General features: G+C 46.3%; 1 protein-coding gene across 17 annotated transcripts in view; it reads right to left on the bottom strand.

Moving 5' to 3' along the window:
* Positions 1 to 22,110, bottom strand: part of ZNF516 (zinc finger protein 516) — a 171,166-nt gene that overhangs the window by 93,775 nt on the left and 55,281 nt on the right. Inside the window, exon 2 of one of the 17 annotated variants that reach the window (XM_063617584.1) lies at positions 20,979 to 21,023. The exons of 15 other annotated variants lie outside the window; for them this stretch is intronic. The gene's annotated coding sequence lies outside the window, so the exon portion shown is untranslated. Of the gene's footprint in view, positions 1 to 9,773; positions 9,888 to 20,978; positions 21,024 to 22,110 lie in introns of all 17 variants that reach the window. One more of the 17 variants, XM_063615311.1, reaches the window with a different exon arrangement.

Raw genomic sequence — 22,110 nt, 5'->3', positions numbered from 1 at the left:
TCGTTATCTTTCTTTTGCTCTCCAAAATTAATGCATTACTGTTATTTGTCACTTACTATTTACTATTTCCCAAGTCTTAGTATTAAGTAGTTGCTTTGCCAATCACTAAAAAAGTAAACTTCACAAAACTAAAAAATAACAGGATCCAGAGCCTGCTCCATAATTTTCTGCAGATAAATGTGCTGTTTAGAGCCCCTTCGTCTGCCACAAAGAGCTGGCGTTAGGGATTTGGAGGTAAATCCAGGCTTCTGGAGCAGCCAGCGTTGCTAGTATAGTTAATGATCTTGTCAACATTTCCATTAAGAGCCCCATTTCCAGAAGCTTAGAATTGCATCTCCCCCAAACCCACGGCTCAGATGAAGTCCTGTGGTCACCGAAGGGCCGCTCTCCTTCCCACAAAAACAGAACAAATCACTCGCTATTCATTACAAAAGCCGTGGAAGCACTGGGTTTTCACTTTGACTCTATCTACATCCTACACTACTATAGTTAAAGCTAAAGTTGCGCGTAACTCAGCAACACTGAAAACCTGGGGAACGCCAGAGAAAATGAAAACTCATCAATTTCTATCTTTAAAACAAATATGGAAAATCAGAAGGCCTTCGATGAACTGCAACAAGAACCCAATTTAAAAGTGGCTTAAAGATTTTACGGAGCCTAAACTCAAAACTGTGGAAACTGTTAACTAATTCAGTGTCTTAATATAAAATTTCTTAAAATTTTTCTTAGAAATGATCAGCAGTGAAAACAAAACAATGGTGCACAAACTTGTAATTTTTTACTGGGTGACACTTCCTAGTCATTACTAAACACGCTTTTTTGAAATTTCTATTAGTTATTATAAAATATATTTTAACTGAAATTTGTTTCTACAAATAAGCTGTATATACTGTGCCATGTAAACCAGTAGCAAAGAACAGCGTTCGCCTCCCAAACACACAGTCCTATTTTCCAACGACTTGATTAAAACCAACATTTCTCTCCCAGTCTAAGAATACAGATTGCAATTAATACCTATCTGACATTCTCTCTTCCCTCTGTGCTTTTTGTGAAAGACCCCAGAAGTCCCTACCATCAAATGAAAGAAAGAACTGTGCCCAAGAATACAAAGAGAGATAATTATATGCAGTAAGCCATAAAGCATTCTGTTAAACATTACCTTCCGATGTAGTGCTGTTTAGCACGGAAGTCAGCGCCCAAAAAAATCCCTTCATTAAGAGCTCATAGAGGAAAAACAAACACGTCAATAATCAATTTTACCGAATTCTAAGCAATTGCTTACGCATTTTTTGTTAAAAGAAAAAAACAGATACCCTGAAACTGCGAAGATTTTGATAGGACAGCCGAAAGGCGTATCATGCAAGGAATTACTTAAGATTTTGTTTATCATTGTACAAACACCAATCAATACTTTAAGATGATCAAAATTACAAAAGGACAAATCTTCCCCAAATGCTTTACTATATATAGCACATGTACTATAACCAGTTTAAATTTTCCAGCTCCATTACTGCCAATAATGACTGTAACATGACCTAGTTTATCACTAACATACACAGCACCTTTGAAAGCAGTTGGCTATTTCAGCTGCTTAAGGAGAGTGATCTATCGGAGAATGTTTACAAAGAGCAATTCCTGACAAAAACATGATGTCACATCTCCATAGGATTTACCCTGCACTGCCTGTCTAAAAATATTTTTTCAAACACACTTAATGACACATTGCTGCAAGTTCCAGGTTTTGAAGATAAAAGAAGATCTATTCTTTCCTTGCAGGAAACAAAAAAGGATAAACAAGCAAAATTCCACTGCAACTCCCTGTAACAATGTTGTTACATTATTGAGCTACAAAAGTTAAGAAAACTTTGCACCTGAAATGATCATAAACCACCTTGCAGAAATGACGGTGGGCACATTTTTCTAAGCCAAAACATCTTGCCCAGCAACAGCTTCTGGTAAAAATAAGTATAAAACGTAACAAGGCATAATGTTTAACTTCAGAATTGCCAACCCCCGCCCCCATCCCCTTGGTCCCCAAAGAGGAGAGCTATCTACCCTTTATCCCAGCCTGGGTTATATAGGAATAAAGTGTTAAACACTTTAATGGGGGAAAGCTGTCCTAAGTCAACAGAAAGACAAACAGCAGTCACACAGTTGCTTTGCAAACATTTTCCAAGAACTCGAAGACCATGACACTAATTCAGTGACTACATCTGGATGGTCCGTTTGTCACAGAAGGTCCATGTTTGAACTTAAGGTCAGAACAGTCATGGGTCTATGCAGTTGAAGAATGCGTTCATTCTACGACCACGGTCATCTTCCTCTCTCTTTTCCTGCAACTTCTCTCCCACCCCAACCTGGAGGCACACAGCAACACACACAACCCCAGATTCCTTTTCTCTGATTTGTCCAATGCAAATGTTGTGAACAGATGTGCAAAGCACTGCTCGGGGACAGATGGAGACTGGAAAGGATCGCTGCCGGCACAGGTGGGGGACTTCAAGGACTCAGGCCCACCCAGGCCTCTCTGCTCCCATTCAGCAGGGTGTAAGCACAGCCAAGGGCAGACAGGAGAGCCAGGAGAAGCCCCTGGCAGCCCACGCTTGTGTTTCCAGATACTATCACATCTGATTCAAGAAAATTACATTCGCCTTTATGAAAACAAACCACAGAAACAAGCACCTGGTGAAAGAGGGGGCTACTTACAAACTTACTCTCACTCTCAACAGGCACGTGAGATGCGCCAATGCAAGTCTGTCTCACAAAGACTCTGCACTTACACACGTGACACGCTACACAGAGCTCTCCACACACAAACCTCTGTGGGAGAGAAAGAAAACGAGCGTGTGTGTGCGGCTTGCCCACCGAACCAACAAGGTACTGAAAAATGACTCCAAAGTGTGCTTCCACCTCGATTATCTAAATGAACTGCTATTCCACTATTCTTTAATAAACACAACTGACAACCAGAGAGACCACTGTTACCTCCCTGTTCCCCTCCCGGAGACTGGGCTCGGCGTCCTCATACAGTCAGGTATCGTCTGTAACTCAAGGAGGATGGCAGGTCCCATCAATAATGAGATGCCACCAAACTCACTCATTCCTTTGTCACTCCAGATAAAGACAGCATCAGCGCTCGCCCCTCTTCTCAGGAGCCCTGGCGAATGTGAAACAATAGATGCTCACTTTAGCTCACGCTCCTGGCCTGATTTCTTTGGCAGCTTAAACTGCTCAAGCAGAACCTTTTTCTGCCTTGCTAACTCTGGGGCAATGAGCAGTAGTGCCTATTCAGGGACCTTGCTGCAAAACAAAATCTGGATGACTAAGAACTGCAGGCCAGAGAGAGAAGCACACTGGAGACCTTGCTCAACTAAAGGCCCCAACATCTTGCTTCCATTTACCCATCAATAACTAAGAAGGAGACTGTCATCCATTTAGCTGGTGTTAAGTCACATACACCGGTGTGTTAAAGTCGGCTCAGGGATTAGCCTATCCCGGCCAGCCTTCTGGGACCCACAGCTTCAAGCTAAGGAGGAGTCCACCCAAGTCCAGGGCATCAGGACGCCCTCAATGTGCCTGGTAACTTTAGCCTGCCATCCACAGCCCAGGCTTCCTCCCGGGAGTGTGTGTGTGGCTCATTCTCACTGGGCCACACAGTCAAACCCGACGGTCAGAATGAAGGCGCAGGTTGAGACTCTGCTGCTGCATCTTTATCCGGGTAACGTAACTCAGAAGGCAAAACTCACTGATTCACATGGGGCTTGGGGGGGACCTGTGGCTCCATCCTAAACACAAATACTTCGTCAGCTCTACACTTAAAATCCTTTTTCCAAGCTATTCATGCAAACATATAATACTGCTTTCGATTTCTTGTTTTACGTTTACTCTGAGTTTTATTGTTTTCCAAAATCACTTTGCTGCACTAAATATGCCTCTTGTTATATTGTGCTGTGAGGCTGGGCAAATCACGCACAGGTACCACCTGTTTTATCTGCAACAGTGGAAGTCACAGAAAGGGAAGACCACAGGCTTCAGATTTGTCATCAGGCTAAATTAAGCTGACAGCGCAGGAGAAGGGTTATGCAGCCTGCCAGTAAGACAACACGCAGTGAACAAAAAGACATTCCCCTTTAAGCACGTGCAGGTATACGTTTATTACACCACATGTATGTGGCAAGGAAGAAGATCTACAAATGTTCCTTGCATGTAAGATTCCTTTCTGGAAAGTTCTCAACAAGGAGCTTCAGGATTTATAAACAATTTTAAGCTTTCTCTCCTTCTTAAACTGAACATATCTCCACTTTTGATAAGCAGAGCCGTATCTGTTTTCTTTGAGAAAGGCAGTTATCTCAAACTAGTTCTTAAATCCCTGAAGGGAAACTATGCAAACTAAATAAGGAATTTTCCAAAACTAAATCCAAGTGCAAAATCATGCTTTAAAGAGGGATGTGGGCGGGGCCTGTAATGCCAGCACTTTGGGAGGCTGAGGCGGAAGGATCACCCTGAGCCCAGGAGTTCAAGACCAGCCTGGGCAAAATAACAAGACCCCATCTCTATATAGAGATTAAAAAATAAAAATTAGCCGAGCGTGGCGGCGCATGCCTGTGGTCCCAGCTACTCAACAGGCTGAGGCAGGAAGATCCCTGACGCCGGGGAGGTCGAGGCTGCAGTGAGCCATGATCATGCCACTGCACTCCATCCTGGGTGACTGACTGACACCCTGTCTCAAAATAAAAATAAAACAGAGTGATATGGGGGCAACTCCCACCACTGACTTGGGTCGCAGGGACAGAAGCGTGCCAGAAATAATCAACATTTTTTTAAACCCAAGGAGGTTCCCTTTGTAAGAACATGTCGATCCAGTCTTGGAATCTAGCAGGAAAATTCCTTTCCGTGTCACTCTCTGAAAGACAGCTCACTAGGACACAAATGGAAAATACTTTTACTTCTGCAGAGATAAGCTTCTTCTCACCTTCAAGGCCCAATGTACTTTGCAGCTATTTATTTGAAATGATATCCACCTCGGCTGGACACATTTACCTCGCACATCAGGCGCACCATGGTTTTAAATATGCAGAGGGCCATTTTCCTCCTGACGCTTCAATGCCACCATTTACTTAGCTAGTAAGTGCCACAGTAGGTCCTCAGTTAACATCATCTATAGCTTCTTGGAAACTGCAACTTGATGCGAAATGACAAACAGAAATCCTTGATAAAGTCATTTTGTTTTAAAGCTGATGTGAAAGGGAAACACGAGTTTCATTTTACATCCTTTCACTTAAAGTTGCAGTTTCCAAAACCCTACAGACAGCACTGCAGACCTGCAGTGCATGGAGCTCCAATTCCTGATGGGCCCAAGTCCTTACAAAAAGGTGCTTTGCAAGGAAAATTATGAAAAAGAAAATGTGAATGGGGTGGAGTTAAGAGGCTCCTATTTTCAAAGACTCTTGTGCTTCTCTCCCAAGCAAGCGTCCTGCACGAGGCTCGCTCTCCCTCCCAACACAGATGTTTCGGGCGGCATTTTCTAGAGAGGTACGAAGGGAATCCCGTCCCTGAGAGGACCAAGGGCACAGGAGTAGCGCTCGGGACCCTCAGGAGGGGACATGCACTGCAGGCAATGCCAGGCCTCACCGTCGTGTGTGTGCGTGCCTGCGTGTAAAGGTTAGAGTGTATGACAGCGAGTGTGGAAGCAGTTGGGTGGACATGAGAGACTGTCATGTGTGAGCATGTGCTAGTGCGCCCGAGGGTGTGTGTGTGGGTGTGAGAGAGAGAGCACATGTGTGTGATCTCAACCTACAAAAGCACTCATTCAAATACCCTACCTGGAGGCAAACGTGCATGTCCACTTCCAACAATCTACCAGCAACACTCGCGCCCATGTGCCTGGATTACTAGCTTTGCACAGAGCCAGGCATTGCAGCAGTGACAGGGCGCCGGGCCCATCTGCCGCCCCTCTCCTGTGCGTAAGGCGCTCTCTCCCTGCCCTGAGCTTCGGCTTCTCTTCCATGCACGGTCACTGCTGGAGGCACACTGGACCCAGTGCGAGCTCGGGAAATCCTGGGCCAGTGACAGCCCTGACTGGTGGCCACCATCCACTCAATCTCACTGCACCCTTCCACAGGCACCCAAGCTCCCTGAGGACAGCTGTCCTAGCTTCCTTTGTGGGAAAAAACTCTGGCCCTCCACTGCCGGCCAGGGAGGCCTCTCATGCCAAGCTGGCCCTGAGCTCGGCCCAGGATTTGTGCCCTTAGGGACGTGGCGGCCGTGTGCACCCCATCGGGGACCGCGTCGCCTCCCTCGGAATGTATTCCAGCACTGTCTGCCATGATGCCAACAGCAACACTTCTCAACACCAAGTTTTTAAACGTCCAGCAGCTCCGTAGCCCAAGTCAGAGTGGCCCAACCTCCCCTGGACCTGACGCGGGGCTTCAGAAGTGCCAGGGCAGGAGGTAGAACCGGAAGCCTCACACCACACCAGGCACTGCTCCTGGAGCGCAGTGGGTATCCCATCACAACGCGGGCGGATTCAGGGTCAACTGCAGGCCCCCGGAGACGAGGTTAGACGGTGGCAGGCAGGCTAAGAACAGGCGATCCGGCAGGCACAAGAAGGAACATGCTGATGATAAAAGAAACGCCGGGTGGGATCTTTACGTAGGCAGCCTCCTTGGCATCAGGCAGGTCTGTCTCACCAGTCCCAAATAATGAATCACGTCCACCGCACTAGAATGCCGTCTTTTAACCACTATCAACATACGCCAAGGAATCCTTCCACTAACAAATGGGAAGAATGCCCAGAAAACATCGCACTGCATTTCTGGACCAGGACTCGTTCTGTTGGAATGCGCCTACCAAACACAGCAAGGGGCGACACTCACCCGAAGGTTGAAACAGGCGGAACTCCAATCACTCCTAGTGCTGTGAGCAATCATAAATCCTCATCCTGGCACAGAGCACAGGAGGCGCCTCTGCCTGCACTCACCGTCCAGGGCCCTCCTCCATCTCTACGATGCCACCCTCGTTTCACAGACGAGGACAGTGAGGGTCAAAGCTGTGAGTCACATCCCTCGCCAAGGCTGTGAGCCCATTCCCTATCTTCCTGCCTCCCCGTTACCACCTTCCAGGCCCCCGCTCTCTGGTGCCTGGAATGAGCATTCTGGAGTTGTCAGAACATTCCTTGACCTTCCAATAAAAGGGGTACAATCTAAATACAAAGTAACATACAGGGCTACAAAAGCGACCACAGTGGCCATCACCTATGAACCTCTAAGACCCCAAATCAACACGAAGCAAGAGGCCACCATCCTGAGCGGCTGGCAAGTCGGCCACCGACCAGGAACAAAAACTGGGGGAAAGGGAGCTGATCGACCCTGTTTTCCTCCCTTTTTCAACGAGCCCAGTTGCTCATGAAAGACAACTAGACAGCTCTACTCTGCTTCTGTTCAGGGCTAGAGAGGTTCTGGAATTGTGCAAGCAATGTCAGAGCACACCCCGAGAGAGATCACTTGCAAAAAGCTACAGTAAGAGTAAGAATCAAAACTCCCAAACTGGAGAAGCCATGCCACATGATCACCTCGTTTGTTCAATGCAGGTAATTACTTACCCCTTTGTTTTTCCAGAAGTAATAGAAGGGCCTTTTTAAACAACATACCGCCCGCCGAGGTGGCTCACGCCTGTAATCCCAGCATTTTAGGAACCCGAGGCAGGTGGATCAATTGAGGTCAGGGAGACCAGCCTGGCCAACACGGTGAAACCTCATCTCTACTAAAACTACAGAAAAAAATTAGCCAGGCGTGGTGGCGCATGCCTGTAATTCTAGCTACTTGGGAGGCTGAGGCAGGACGTTCGCTTGAATCCGGCAGGCGGAGGTTGCAGTGAGCTGAGATCATGCCACTGCACTCCAACCTGGGCAACAGAGCCTGACTCCATCTCAGAAAATAAATAAATAAATAAAAATAACAACATACTAAACGGGGCTGACTTATCTGCCTAAGCCAAGCTCCTCCCGGACACTCCGTCATCACCGCACACTGACCATGTAATGGTGAGGCCAGTGCCTCGTCTAACAGAACACCAGTCACCACGACCGCAACAGGCACTGTGAAAACCATGTTGGCTTCCTCCAACCCCTGTGGCACACGCCACTTTTCCCACCCTCTGCTGCCTCCCTGACCAAGAGGGCCCAGGGAACCAGCGTCTCCACACACCTGGGACCGACCTGTTGGGCTACACCACTGGAGAAGCCCTGGATCACCCTATTTAATGTGGCCTTTAGAGGAAATTTCAGGGTGGAAGGAGTCATTTGTCACCTATAATTTCTGCATTTGTCAGAAATTCATTTATAGGACACAAACGTTTTGCAATCTTGCCATTCAAACGTAAAATCAGAAAACAGACATCGGGTGCTTAAAACAGGTGCCTGGCACACAGTGGGCGCTTGGCAAATTCAAGATCCCTTCCTCTTCGGGTCTCCAGCCAAGGTTCAGCACTACCGAAAATATGCAGGGATCGCACAGGAACCAGCTTGAGGCTCATCGCCAACAGGTGAGGGGCCCAGGTCTCATCAGATGGTCAACAGGTATCCCCCGAGTGCCCGACATGGGCCGGACCAGCAAGCAGACGAGAAACCCTGGGCAGCCTCACCTGGACGGGAAGGGTGCAGCGCCCAGCCCTGCGGGCGTGTGGTGTGTGGGGAAACTGCTCCGCCCTCCTGCTCTGACTCTGTGGAGATGATCTTACCCAAGCCCGGATATCAAGTGTGCGGGCCCGGGCTCCCACCCTTCCCACATCCGGTTACCTTTTAAATTAATATGACATTTTGTATATTCCTTCCAGCATCTACCTTTTTTTCAAAGTGTTTCTGCCACAGAAGCGTTTTTCCAGCCTCCGCTGATGAGCGCTGGTGACCATGCCCACGGGACACACTTCCACACCAGCGGCCACCCCATTGCGGTGGGGAGCGGGCAGGACCTGCACCGGCAGTTCCAGATTTGCAAAACTCAGAGACGGCTTTGTACGAATCCCAAGAAAACCATTTCACTACTTTAATCAAACGATGACCCAATCAATTACTGAGGAACAACACAAGACAGTTCACACCACGTCTTCCTGTTCCTACAAGGGACCAACAGTCCAACACAGGCACTCTTCCAACACCCCTTTAGTTTAGAAACATCGCCGTCAGGGCAGGTCTCAGCCGAGATTAGCAGTCCACCTCATTAAAGACCCGCCTGGTAACAACCGAAACCTGCCCCTCTGCGGACGCAGATGAAGCCTGCACCACACAACTCCATCACTGGGTTAGGCGGCTCTGCTACGGTACCTCCCAGAAGGGAAGAGAGCTGTCTGCCCGAAAACATCGCCCAACTGTAATAAGCTGTGCAAACTTGGGCAAGAAAAGAAAGTGGGTCTTACTCATATGCGAGCTAATCTCCTTAAGCAATCGTTTTACGGATCATAAAAAGGAATGGACCCCCGCGCCAGGAGCACCAAGTTCTACGGGCAGCTTACACCGGCTGTTTTTCAGCAGAAAACTGCATTCACATTGTGATCCCTATGTCCTCATCAAAGCAGCCCACAGAGGCGGCTTCACAGTTATGTGCTCTGGTTTAATTATTTTCCTTCTATTTACCATCATTTTACATTTTTCTAGCTATGCCAAGAAAAGCGACCCTACACCACAAAGTAAAAACTGTCGTTTTAAGCTTGATTGAAATTCCAGGTTTGTGAAACAGACGTCGGACGGATTGATAGGAAGGTGATCCAACTGCACCTACCTCGGCTTTCCTGGGAATGTGGAAATGCAATGTCAACGCTCCCAGTTGGATGCTGGTACTCTCAGCTAGAACTGCTCAGAGAAGGACCGAACTCCACTCGGCCTCTCTCAGATTCTGAAATGAGGCAAAGTTTTGTATTCATCGAATTATGTTTTTAAGAACCATTTGCCACTGCTTCTCTTTAAGAAAAATTAACACAATGCCCAAGGACGTTCTGGGGCTACCGCAGGTATTTTCAGAATGAATTAAATCACCCCAAGTGGAGCTGCTAGGAAAATCCCACACACTGTGGTTTCTAATAGGACTTCCCACATCTGTGAGGGGCAGCCAGGAGCAGGAGAAGCATTCAACAGTCACAGCACAAACTCTGCAGCAGAGGTAACCAGGAGGACACCTAACTGTAGCAGCGGAACAATCTGCATTTGGTTGTCAATCCAGGCTATCAGAATGTCACCGGGGAACACCTGCTATGCATATGCACTGAGCTCCTGGCATGGGCTGCGCTTGGTGTGCACATCGCACTGCCGACCGCCAGAAATGCCAGGCCCCTGGGTGGCTCGTTCTTCTTGGGGATAGGTCTGTGGGGCACCACCTACTCACCTCCCCCGCAGCATCTGAGTTTACAAAACAGACCAGGGGACTGGGGAGCCAGTCTGTGACCGCAACGCAGACGTGCCCACTGAAATTGGTGTCCCACTTACACCTGGGACCACGGAATCCCCAAATGTTTCAGGGTGTGGCACAGCTCTCGCTAGACTTGAAAGTCATTCCAAAGGGATTTGACAGCAAGCTTTAAAACGGACACTTGCAAAATATTCATATCAACCATTTCCACTGCATGAGCAATAAGCAGTGCTTGAAAGCTTATGTTCTCAGTCCTGAATTACACACACTTTTCAAAAGGAAAAAAGACAGACGAAGATCCACCGAAACACGATCTCCCCATCACTTCCCGTTCTTTACGGCATCACACGACGTTTCTCCATCTACAGTCTCAGAAGTGGGACTCAAGGCCGGGCACGGTTGCTCACACCTGTCATCCCAGCACTTTGGGAGGCTGAGGTGGGTGGATCACTTGAGGTCAGGAGTTCAAGGCCAGCCTGGCCAACATGGTAAAATCCCATTTGTACTAAAAATACAAAAAAATTTTTAGTACATTAAAAATTTTTCATGTACCAAAGGTACACTAAAAATGTGGCGTGTGGTGGCGTGTGCCTGTAGTCCCAGTTACTCGAGAGGCTGAGGTAGGAGAATCACTTGAACCCAGGAGGCGCAGGTTGCAGTGAGTCGAGATCACGCCACTGCACTCCAGGCTGGGCAACAGAGACTCAGTCTCAAAAAAAAAAAAGAAAAGTGGGACTCACACGTAGCTTGGCATGACTGGGGCCTTTGCTGTCTCAAGCTAGCATTCAGAAATCTCAGAAGAATCACTGGGAAATCCCAAGAGTCATGGGGACAAAGCTGCAGAGTCCCCAGACCTATGTGGAAAGGCAGGGTGATGCGCAGTGACAGGGGACAGTGGCCTCCTGGACTTGCAGGGCCTCCATGGCACCCCCAGCCTGGCCATCCCACTTATGGAAAGGTTAAAAAGTCTCCTTTTTTTCATGATTTAGTCAAGGCATCTTTTGAAGGGTAGGGGATGTATCATGGGAGCCTTATGCGGTTGGAGGAGCCCAAGTGGGAATGGATGCTAGAGCCCCAGTATCTTTAGTGATGCGGAGAAACTACTGGAATGCGACCCCAGGGATACAGCCGTGCATCCGACGAGGGCAGCTCCACCCTCCTCACCTTCAGGCAACCTCAAGTGGAGCCGCCAGGGCCCAGGGCTCGCCGTGCAGCTCAAGGCTGGCATGCATTGTGCACCACAACGGTGTGGCCATCCACACTGTCTGCTGCACACCGTGTCTTCAACATGTGTCCGTTTCTTAAACTAAGCACAAGCTATTTTCTGGCTTAGTTTCCCCTCTTCCACAGGCCACAGGGGCTGAGACCAAGGTTTTGGGTTATGCGTGTCCAGAGATGCTTTCTTGCCCCTGGACACCAGCTTCAGATCTGGCAGTTACAGGTGGAACCGGGCAAAAGAAACAGAAAAGATCTTACTCTTCGACAGCAGAAGAGGAGAGATTCTTTAGTCAAGGAAGCTCGAAGGAGAAAGAGGCCTTTTTAAAAATCTATTTCCCTTGGGCCAAGGGGGCCAATCTGTGTCTGAGAAAGGCTTACCCTGCGGCGTCCTTGGACAGCACATGGGAGAAATGCTCCAGGATGCAGGGACGGACAGGGAAGAAACTTTATACCTTTACTTTCAGATGTATTAACCAGTAACAGACAAAGGCAGGGCTGGAAAGAGGCAAAAATACGAATAAATGTTTACAAGACCAACCCCTGATGTGTTGTGCTCAGAAGGGCCTCTCCCCTGCATGTCTTCCTCCCAGGAACGATTACCCTGGGCTAATCCAATCGGAAAACACGCAAGAACCCAAACTGAGGGCGCGGAAGTCCCTGCACCAGGACGTCACCAGGACCTGGAACTTATGGGTTCCACAAAACACCCGGCCAGTCTTCCTCAGAAGTGTGACGGTCACGAAAACAGAGACAGACCAAGGAGCCGTCAGGGACCAGGAGGGACTTGGGAGAAGGACCCAAGCGCAGCACAGGCTCCCAGATGGGTTCCTGGGACAGCAAAGGCGAAATCCCGGGAACGCCTAGATTGCGCCCAAACCCTTCTGTTCAACACACTTCCCAGTTCAAACTTCTGCTGGGCAGAGACGCACCATTTTCAATTTAAAGAGGCCCCAAATCGTCCTCTCGATGCATTTTCTGATGATCAACTGTTTCTTCCCCCTACTTCTAATGTCCCTGGGCGACGGTCTAAGCCATACTGGACACCATCACGTTCCCTTGCGAGCGATGTTAATGCAGGCTCTGGGAGAGATTTGATTTACGACACTAATTACTGGGTTTACTCCTACGGTGCTTCTCACAGATGGACCCCATCCCACCCGGACGGCCACCTCGCTCTCCACTGCTCCAGGCAGGCCCTTGCACCAGAGACTCCGTTCCCTTGGGAGTCTCAGGACCTCCTGCCCCTTGAGAAGAGCATTCAGGTCTCTCTGTCAGTTCCCCGTTCCCATAATGGTGCACCCATGCTGCCACGCGGACAGGATGCTGCCCTGGAGGCCGAGGCTCTGAACGCTCACCAGGCTACCAGCATCTGTGAGGCCCACAAGGACCAAGCCAGGTGGGATGGCAGGGACACCAAAGAGGCTACTTGGCTGGCACAGCCGGACCCAAGTGCTCCCTGCAGGTGCCAGGGCCGCGCATCTCCAGGAGATCTAGTCAAGGAGAAAGGCATTCTGTGGACAGGCTGTCTAGACAGCGTGGCACACAGGATGCAGTGGTGCCTGCCTGCCAAGCCTGGGATGGGTGTGAGGGAAGACACCCAGTGGGGACACATGCCTACAGTGGGGGCTGGAAAAGCGGAGAAGAGACCCTGGACGTGCACAGGGGCCACGAGGGCCATCCCTGCTGGGACACACACAGCTGACATAACAGGAGACAGGATGACACAGAAGTCCCTTCACCAGGATATCACCAGGACCTGGAGTCTATGGTGGTGATGCCACGGGCTGTGAACGTGGGGAGCAAACACGGGAAGGGATACCCTGGGGCAGGACCCTGGTTCTGCAGCCTCACAGGGAAGGACGACCCAGAGGTGCAGGCAAAGGGCCCTGGGAGGCAGGGGGCCCCAGAGAGGCCAAACCCAGAAGACGCTGGCCTCTGGGAAGTAAAATCAGGCAGAGGCAGCCGTGGCCTCGCTGAACCTGCAGCTCACAGTCCCTCTGGGCTGGCAGGAAGTCCTGCGTGTCTCTCGTCCCAGAGAGGAAATGATTTGGGCAAACGCTCTACCCCCTAAGATCTCTCTCGCCCTAACTAGATGTTAAGCCCACCTCAGGGGCAGTACTGGAATTACAGCGTCCACAGGTGCTGGGCTTTCCCAGAGGCTGCAGGTAAGTGCTTGGTCAAGGAGGGGACAACAAGTCTTCGTAGAAAGGGCTGGTGGCGGGAAGGTCCAAACCAGAGCGGAGCCCCTGCCGCTCCTTCCTAACTGGGATCTTGAGAAAGACAACAGCCCCAGCCCACTCAAAGGCCACACCTCAAAAACATGTTGCAATCTACATGGGCTGCCTCATTTTCAAAGCAGAAGTTTAGCAATTTCCTGCATTTGCAGGCAGATTCAAACTGTAAGCCCGTTCGATTCCTGAGTTATTTTTACCAAATAAATTCAAGTCCAGTTATCGAATAACTACATGCATCCCATCCCCCTCAGGGCAGCTACATGTAAGTATAAAGTGATAAACGAAGAACAGAAATGAGTGCTTCCACTCACTATCTGCTGACTGCTAACTCCCACTGTCATCCTGGGCAGCCTTGCAAGCAAGAGTAGCCGCGGCGTATTCCAGACCTCCCCACGGACAGCACGCGACAGACGGCCTTGTGGGACTCCCCGCAGCAGCCAACACACCCCAGCCAGCCCGTGCCTATCTGAGAACTGAACACTTCAGGCCACTCAAGGCACCCCTGGAGATTCCCTGGCTCTGATGGATCAAAAAGATTGAGAAACAGAGAACTTCTGCTCTCTATGTACATAGAAATGTGTTTTTTATGTTTCTCTGAAATTAGAGATATCAAAATTAAGATTGGCAGTGTCCTACAATACTTGTGATTTGGAGCAGCCCCGTGCTCGTTTAGTAAGAAAATCACACTCACTCTCTGGGCAATTTAAAGTCCAAGCTTGTCCAACCCGCGGCAGCCCAACACAAATTCATAACCTTTCTTCAACATTATGAGGCTTTTTGCTGTTTTTTTTGGTTTGTTTTTTTTTTAGGCTCATCAGCTATCATTAGTGTCTTTTTTTTTTTTTTTTTTGGGACAGGGTCTCACTCTGTGGAGTGCAGTGGTGCAATCTTGGCTCACTGCAACCTCTGCCTTCCAGGCTCAAGCGATCCTCCCACCTTGGCCTCCCGAGTAGCTGGGACTACAGGTGTGCACCACCACACTCAGCTAATTTTTTTTTTTTTTGTATTTTTTGTAGAGACGAGGTTTCACCATGTTAGCCAGGCTGGTCTCAAACTCCTGAGCTCAAGTGATCTACCCACCTCGGCCTCCCAAAGTGTTGGGATTACAGGCGTGAGCCAACGCACCCGGCCGGGTTAGTATCTTGTATGTGTGCTCCAAGACAGTTCCTCTTCTTCCAACGTGGCCCAGGGAAGCCAAAAAATTGACACCCCTGAAAACTCTCACTTGAGAGGAGTAACTTACAATGCTGAGCCATCTTCCCCATCAGTTCCTCATTTAGTCCTCAAAGAGTGTTGCAAGGACTTTATCACTCCATTGTATATTACATGTCCTTCAACAATGGAAGGTCCTGAACCCCTAAACCACACTGCTACATAGAAGCACTTGGGGAGAGCCTCCAGGTCTGAAGAGTTCTAATGTCTCCAACTTCCCAGACCACTTTTAAAGGCATTCAACGTTCATTCTTGAATCGTTTTGGTTTTTGTAATGAAGTCATGATGTTTCTACATGTTTAGCTCTGTACGCCTGAATATAAATAACCGAGGTAGTCAAATCAGGGTGTGTGAATGTTCCCTTTACTGGAAGAAAGTTTTTGCCTTCTCCCAGCAAAATATAAAATTAGTTAACTGTGCAGTGTGGTGAAATCACCAGTCCAAAATTACACCCCAAACATATGATTATTAAGGATTTGCAGTACTATTTTTTATATTACTAAAAAAGCCACACTCATTGTATCTTTATATTTAGAGGGCTTTTTAAAAATAAGTTTTAATAAATATCTCTGAATGTATACATTCCACAAAATGGACAGTGAAAAGAAGGCACTCATGATTTTAGGTTACATATTTTCCTTTCTACATTGAAATAACCAAAGACCTAGTAATAGTTTCCACTACTGCATTCAGGATAAAAGAGCTTTCTTTTAGTGTAAGAAGAAATTAAAATTACTCGGTTGGGATAAGGGAGGAGACTCATTTTTTAGATAAAAGAAATTATGGTAACTTTAGTCTTCTGACCAAAAAGTTTAATATTTTTAAAAATATAATTTAATGTTGGGATTAAATCAAAACTTCATTTTCTATTTTTATCTTCTTCCGTTAGAAAGTCCTGGAATCTGAAAGTTTAAACCACTGTACTCAGAAAAGCAGACAAGAGCTGCCTCATGTTTCTTTCAACTAATATTCATTAATTATAAAAAACCAATACAAGCACTGAACTGTACACTTAAAAATAGCCAAAATGACAAACTTTATGTTACATATATTTTATCACAATAAAAAACACAAAACAAAAAGTATAGGTTTTAAATGCTTAAAATCATTTGAAATGCTTTAAAATTGTACTCAGGAAACCATTACAAAATATAAATGAGATAATATTTATAAGGCATTGTTAAGTAAATAATCTGTTAAAACTGCATGAAATATGTTCATCTTTAAATGGTATTATCCCAAATAAGGATGTCAGAGGTCACCACCAGAATCCATCAACTGTTTAAAAACAAAACAAACCAAAACAATTTTTTCTAGATGAGAGAGCCAGTTTTCACGTTCTCAGATTTGGAACCGCCCGTTTGTGGATTACCCGGCTTTGACATTTCACATTAACTGCTGAGTTATCTAAGCCAACAAATGTGCAGTTCCCTTTGCTTGGGGTTTTCCCCCCAACTTTTAACTTAGATCTGGAACAAATCACAAGTGGTCAGGATACAATTCTAATTCATATATATACAGAAAAGTTCCATTAAGGGAATATGTCTACCCAACACAAGTATGCTTTAACAGAGCTACTCTTTTTGCACTAACTGCTTAAGAAATTCCAAGCTGAAGTTATTTTAGATGCAACATTTAACGGACACTGCACTGTTGTGATCCAAGGAGCCCTTATATAAATGAGCTTTGGAATGTTCCACTTCTTCCTCACTGGAAATTCCATACGAACCCTATTCTGCGCTCTTTGGTTTATTCTGAGAATTTTACTCCATTTGATTTTTGTTGCAAACATTTTACGACCACCCTTGGCCAAAAGCACTGAAGTTCTATCCTAATTCATTAAGGACTTCTTATCTATGATTTTCTATAAATCCCTACATACTGTAAGGCTTGCCCTGCACTTAAAAACGGTTCCACAGGGCTGGGCGCGGTGGCTATCGCCTGTAATCCCAGCAATTTGGGAGGTGGAGGTGGGCGGATCACGAGGTCAGGAGATCAAGAGCATCCTGGCTAACACGGTGAAACCCCGTCTCTACTAAAAATACAACAAAAATTAGCCTGGCGTGGTGGCAGGCGCCCGTAGTCCCAGCTACTCAGGTGGCTGAGGGAAAAAAAAGAAAAACGGTTCCACAAAAACCTGATTTTTTAAATTTCTTTTCTATTCCTTTCTCCTTTCTAGGCAGTTTTCTTTCTTCAAAGATATTTTTGTAAGTGGATTAATTTTTTAAAAACACCTTTCAGATACTTTCTTTTATCTACATCAAAAATATGATTTACAGTACTCCTCACCAATCTGTTGGGCAGAAGAAATAAAAAACACAGATAAAGATGGTATTATGAAAAACTTGTCAGGAATAATTCTAAAAGTATGCGTATCTGGCATATCCGTTCCACTGAGCAAACCCTCCACATCCTCCACACGGAAAAAAAAAGACATATTATTTCACGGACTTTTCTGCCTTACTTTCTTCCCGAAAAAGGTGACAGAATGGATTGCCGCAGCTCTTGAATCACCTCTAACAACTGGCAAGAGAGGGAAGCAACCCCAGACACAGACTGATTTCTGGGCCAACTCTCGTTTCTCTGGTCAGACATGTGGCCTTAGATGGGTCATTCTCTTCTTTGGCCCTCGTTTTTCCCATCTGTGAAATATATCATTTGTAATGGACAAATTGGGAGGCCTTTTCCAGTTCAGAAGTTCTCTGACCTGCGGTGGGCCCGTGTGAACAGCATTTCTGGTGTCCAGAGGCCACACTGGTGGAAACACTCCACACAGGACAGCTGGGCCTCAGCCAGGCACCAGTCGGGGCCTCACTAGATCCTGTCACGCTAGATCCTGTCACATCGCTGAACTGGAGATCTCAGAATTGGAGCCGACTTCCCCCAGGAGCCGGGTCCAGCACGCAGTCATGCTGCCAGTCCATGGAGGCTAAACACCTTAAGATACCTATCTTACTGCAGGTGTCCCCAAGACACCCACAGCAGACGGAAGCTGTTCTGGGACTCCGGCCCCACCCGAACTGTCTACCCTGGATGTCTCGCTCCAGGACATCACGCCCACTAGGAATGTGTCCCTGCAGAGTCCTACCCAGGAATACAACAGCTGCCCTGCACCCTCCCTCCCTCTCAACGCACCCAGGGATGACCAAGTCTTACAGACTCTAGACCTTCCAGCATGAACCAAGTCAGAATCAGGGCACTCTGCTCCAGTTTCTCAGTCACAAATCTAGCCCAAATCTCCATCCTCTTCCTGTTCTGAACCATCAAACCATCTTCCCTTCAGAAACCTCCTGCCGGTCCCTTGGTCAGTGTCCCTGGCCTGTGACGCTTCCTCCCTGCTGCAGGTTGGCTGAGGGACCCTCCACAACACCTCTTTCCATTGCCGTTGGGATGGAGTCCATATTCCTCAAGACAATTCACAGTCATGATGTGGTCTTTAATGGCTTCTCAAACATCAGCTCTTGGCTACCACCCAGACACCCCTACCATCCCTGACAGGCATGTGCACAGACACTTGCACGTGTGTGTGTGCACTTGCACAGGCTCACTACACGGGCACACTTGCAAATGTGCACCTATACACAGGCGCACTTACACGTGTGTATACTCACACGTGCATGTACGTGTCTGTATACACACACACACTCAGGCACACTTACACACATATGCACTTGCAACACGTGTATGCACCTCTGGCTTCAGCAACATGAAATTTTCTTAGCTCTCCTAGGCTCTGACCCACTTTTCTGCTGCTTGGATTCTCACCCAGCTCAGGCTAGCTCCTCCATAAGGACCAGTGTCCTCACGAGAGTCCTTTAAGAGCAACCTGGAGGCCGGGCGCGGTGGCTCACGCTTGTAATCCCAGCACTTTGGGAGGCCGAGGCGGGCGGATCACGAGGTCAGGAGATCGAGACCACGGTGAAACCCCGTCTCTACTAAAAATACAAAAAAATTAGCCGGGCGTAGTGGTGGGCGCCTGTAGTCCCAGCTACTCGGAGAGGCTGAGGCAGGAGAATGGCGTGAACCCGGGAGGCGGAGCTTGCAGTGAGCTGAGATTGTGCCACTGCACTCCAGCCTGGGCGACAGAGCGAGACTCCGTCTCAGAAAAAAAAAAAAAAAAAAAAAAAAAAAAGAGCAACCTGGAAAGGTCATCTGGTCAAACAGGATGGCTCCAAATGAAGGCCTCACAGGCAGAAAAAGCAATGATAAAATCCAGCAATGATCACTAAATCCAGTAAGCAAGGAAATAAATATAAATAGAGGAAATAAATATAAATAGAATTACATCCAAGTAACTGTGATCTACACATAAAATAAACATGTGATCCTTACATGTCTTGAAATAAAAACTATGTCATGTAAAAATAATAAATTAACACTAATAGACTAAAAAAAAAACAGCCAAAAAAGGAATGACAATAGCAATGTGGGGAGGGGGAGGAGATGGGGAAAGAAGAGGAAGGTAATAGAAGTGTTCTAACTTCTTTCCCAAAGGGGAAGTCAAATTGTATTACTACCGATGTTGATACATTAAGAAATACAGCTTTAAGAAACCATTATTAATATAGCCACTAGTGGAATCAAAAGCATTATATGCTTTCTATATGCTTTCTGATTTGAATAATTAAAGGACAAGAAATGTAATTCATATTCCAATAAAGAGAAAAGAAGAAAAAGCAAGGAAGCACAAAAGTTTTTTTTTTTCTTTAATTAGGAAAGAAGACCAACTAAGTCAGTTTCAGAAATAAATATAAATGGAATAAACTCACTTATTTAAAAAAAGACTCCATGATAGGGTTAAAAATTAAATTGACTATTTCCTCTCTGCAAAAAAAAAAAAAAAAAAAAAACACCTATGACTAAGGAACTCGGAAAAGCTGGACACGTAGAGAAAAATATATCAGAAAAATACAAATAAAAGCAACATGGAAAAAAAATACCATTAAAAGTTTAATGTGTGGTCAAAAAAGGTAATTATACAAAAGTAGTTGGCTGGGTGCGGTGGCTCACGCCTGTAATCATAGCACTTTGGGAGGCCAAGGTGGACGGATCACGAGATCAGGAGATGGAGACCATCCTAGCTAACACGGTGAAACCTCATCTCTACTAAAAATACAAAAAATTATCCAGGCGTGGTGGTGGGCACCTTTAGTCCCAGCTACTTACTTGGGAGGCTGAGGCAAGAGGATGGCGTGAACCCAGGAGGCGGAGCTTGCAGTGAGCTGAGATTGCACCACTGCACTCCAGCCTGAGCAATAGGGTGAGACTCCATCTCAAAAAAAAAAAAAAAAAAAGTAGCTATCTTATAATCATAAAGGGTAAAGTAGAACTCACAAAGAAGATATAATTGTCCTAATACTGGGTTTTGTGTGTGTGTGTGTGTGTGTGTGTGTGGCTTTCTTTTTGAAACAGGGTCTTACTATGTTGCCCAGGCTGGCCTCAAACTCCTGGGCTCAAGCAATCCTCCTGCCTCAGCCTCCCAAGAAGCTGGGATTACAGGAAAGCACCCCTCCCCCAGCTGTAGTTATATTACACTTTTAAGTCAAATAACACAGAATAACACAAACACAGAATAAAATGCATTTAGAGACAGCTACAGTGAATACCTGGAAGGACAAACAGAGAAAAATGATGTGGAAGAATTGGCAAATCTCTCATAAGCATAGCGGATTAAGTAAGCAAAAGTAGTAAGAAATAGACAGCTTGAAAAATAAAGGCTTATCTAATATATGAGTATCACACTCCACAATTTGCCATCTTGCTAAATTGGCAATAGAACATCAAATGCCTCCATATTAACCACAAGGAAGGCTCTAAAAGTTCCATAAATTCGAAACAGTACAGGTCCCAGGAGCTCCATAATACAGTACCATGACACTAAAAATTAACAACAAGCAAAAACAAAAACAACACTCACAGAAGTTCGGCCATTTGGAAAATTCTAAACTCTCTGTAACAACTCCTGAAACAAAGAAGAAATCAAAGTGAAACTGCAAACTCTCTTCAAAGTACCAGTGTCAAAATGTATGGTACACAGGAAAGCTAAAATAAAATTCAATTACTTGCTACAACAATTAAAAATAAATATTCAATTCAACCAGTAACAAAAATATAATAAAACCCTTAAATTTGAATTTTAAAGAGTAACAATAAATAAGAAAAACTACAGTAAAACTGATTCACAAAATCAATAATTGGCTCTATGATAACCCCAATGAATGAGATAAATAACTAGCTGGCCTAATCGAGAAGAAAAAAGAGGTTGGGGGGAATTAGGTCTAATAACCACAGAGAGAAGGAAAATTTTTAAAAATCATACAATGTTTTTCAAACTCTAGGTTAATACATTTGTTAATATGGATGAAAAAATAATTTTCTAATAAAATCTAACTGCCCAAAATTCACTCAGGGACAAAAAAAGTAAACCAATATGTAAGCAAGAAACCAGAGCTCTCTCCTCCACCCACCCAAATGTGAGAGATGAGTCAAGTCCACACCTGAAATCGTTCACACATTTTAAAAAACAACTCATATATAGGCTACCTGAATGTTTCTATATCTGGAAAACATATGTGATGGAAGATACAAAACAAGTTACTCAAAAAGATATTTGTAACTCATCAGCAAAAGACTATTATCCCCAATAAACAAAATGTTCTCATAAATCAACAAATCATGAATAACACTGGATAATGTGACGAAGTAACAGGTTCACGAGAGATAAAATGAGCAATAAACATTAAGAAATCCTCATAATCACTTACAATTTTTAAAATGCAATGGTATTTTCCTCTATTAAGTTGGCCAAGACTGCCGGGCGCGGTGGCTCATGCCTGTAATCCCAGCACTTTGGGAGGCCGAGGCGGGCGGATCACGAGGTCAGGAGATCGAGACCATCCTGGCTAACACGGTGAAACCCCGTCTCTACTAAAAATACAAAAAATTAGCCGGGCGAGGTGGCGGGCGCCTGTAGTCCCAGCTACTCGGGAGGCTGAGGCAGGAGAATGGCGTGAACCCCGGGGGGCAGAGCCTGCAGTGAGCCGAGATCG

This window comes from Symphalangus syndactylus, chromosome 1 (genome assembly GCF_028878055.3).
Source record: "Symphalangus syndactylus isolate Jambi chromosome 1, NHGRI_mSymSyn1-v2.1_pri, whole genome shotgun sequence".
Taxonomy (NCBI): Eukaryota; Metazoa; Chordata; class Mammalia; order Primates; family Hylobatidae; genus Symphalangus; species Symphalangus syndactylus.
This window is presented reverse-complemented; position numbering and strand designations above follow the sequence as displayed.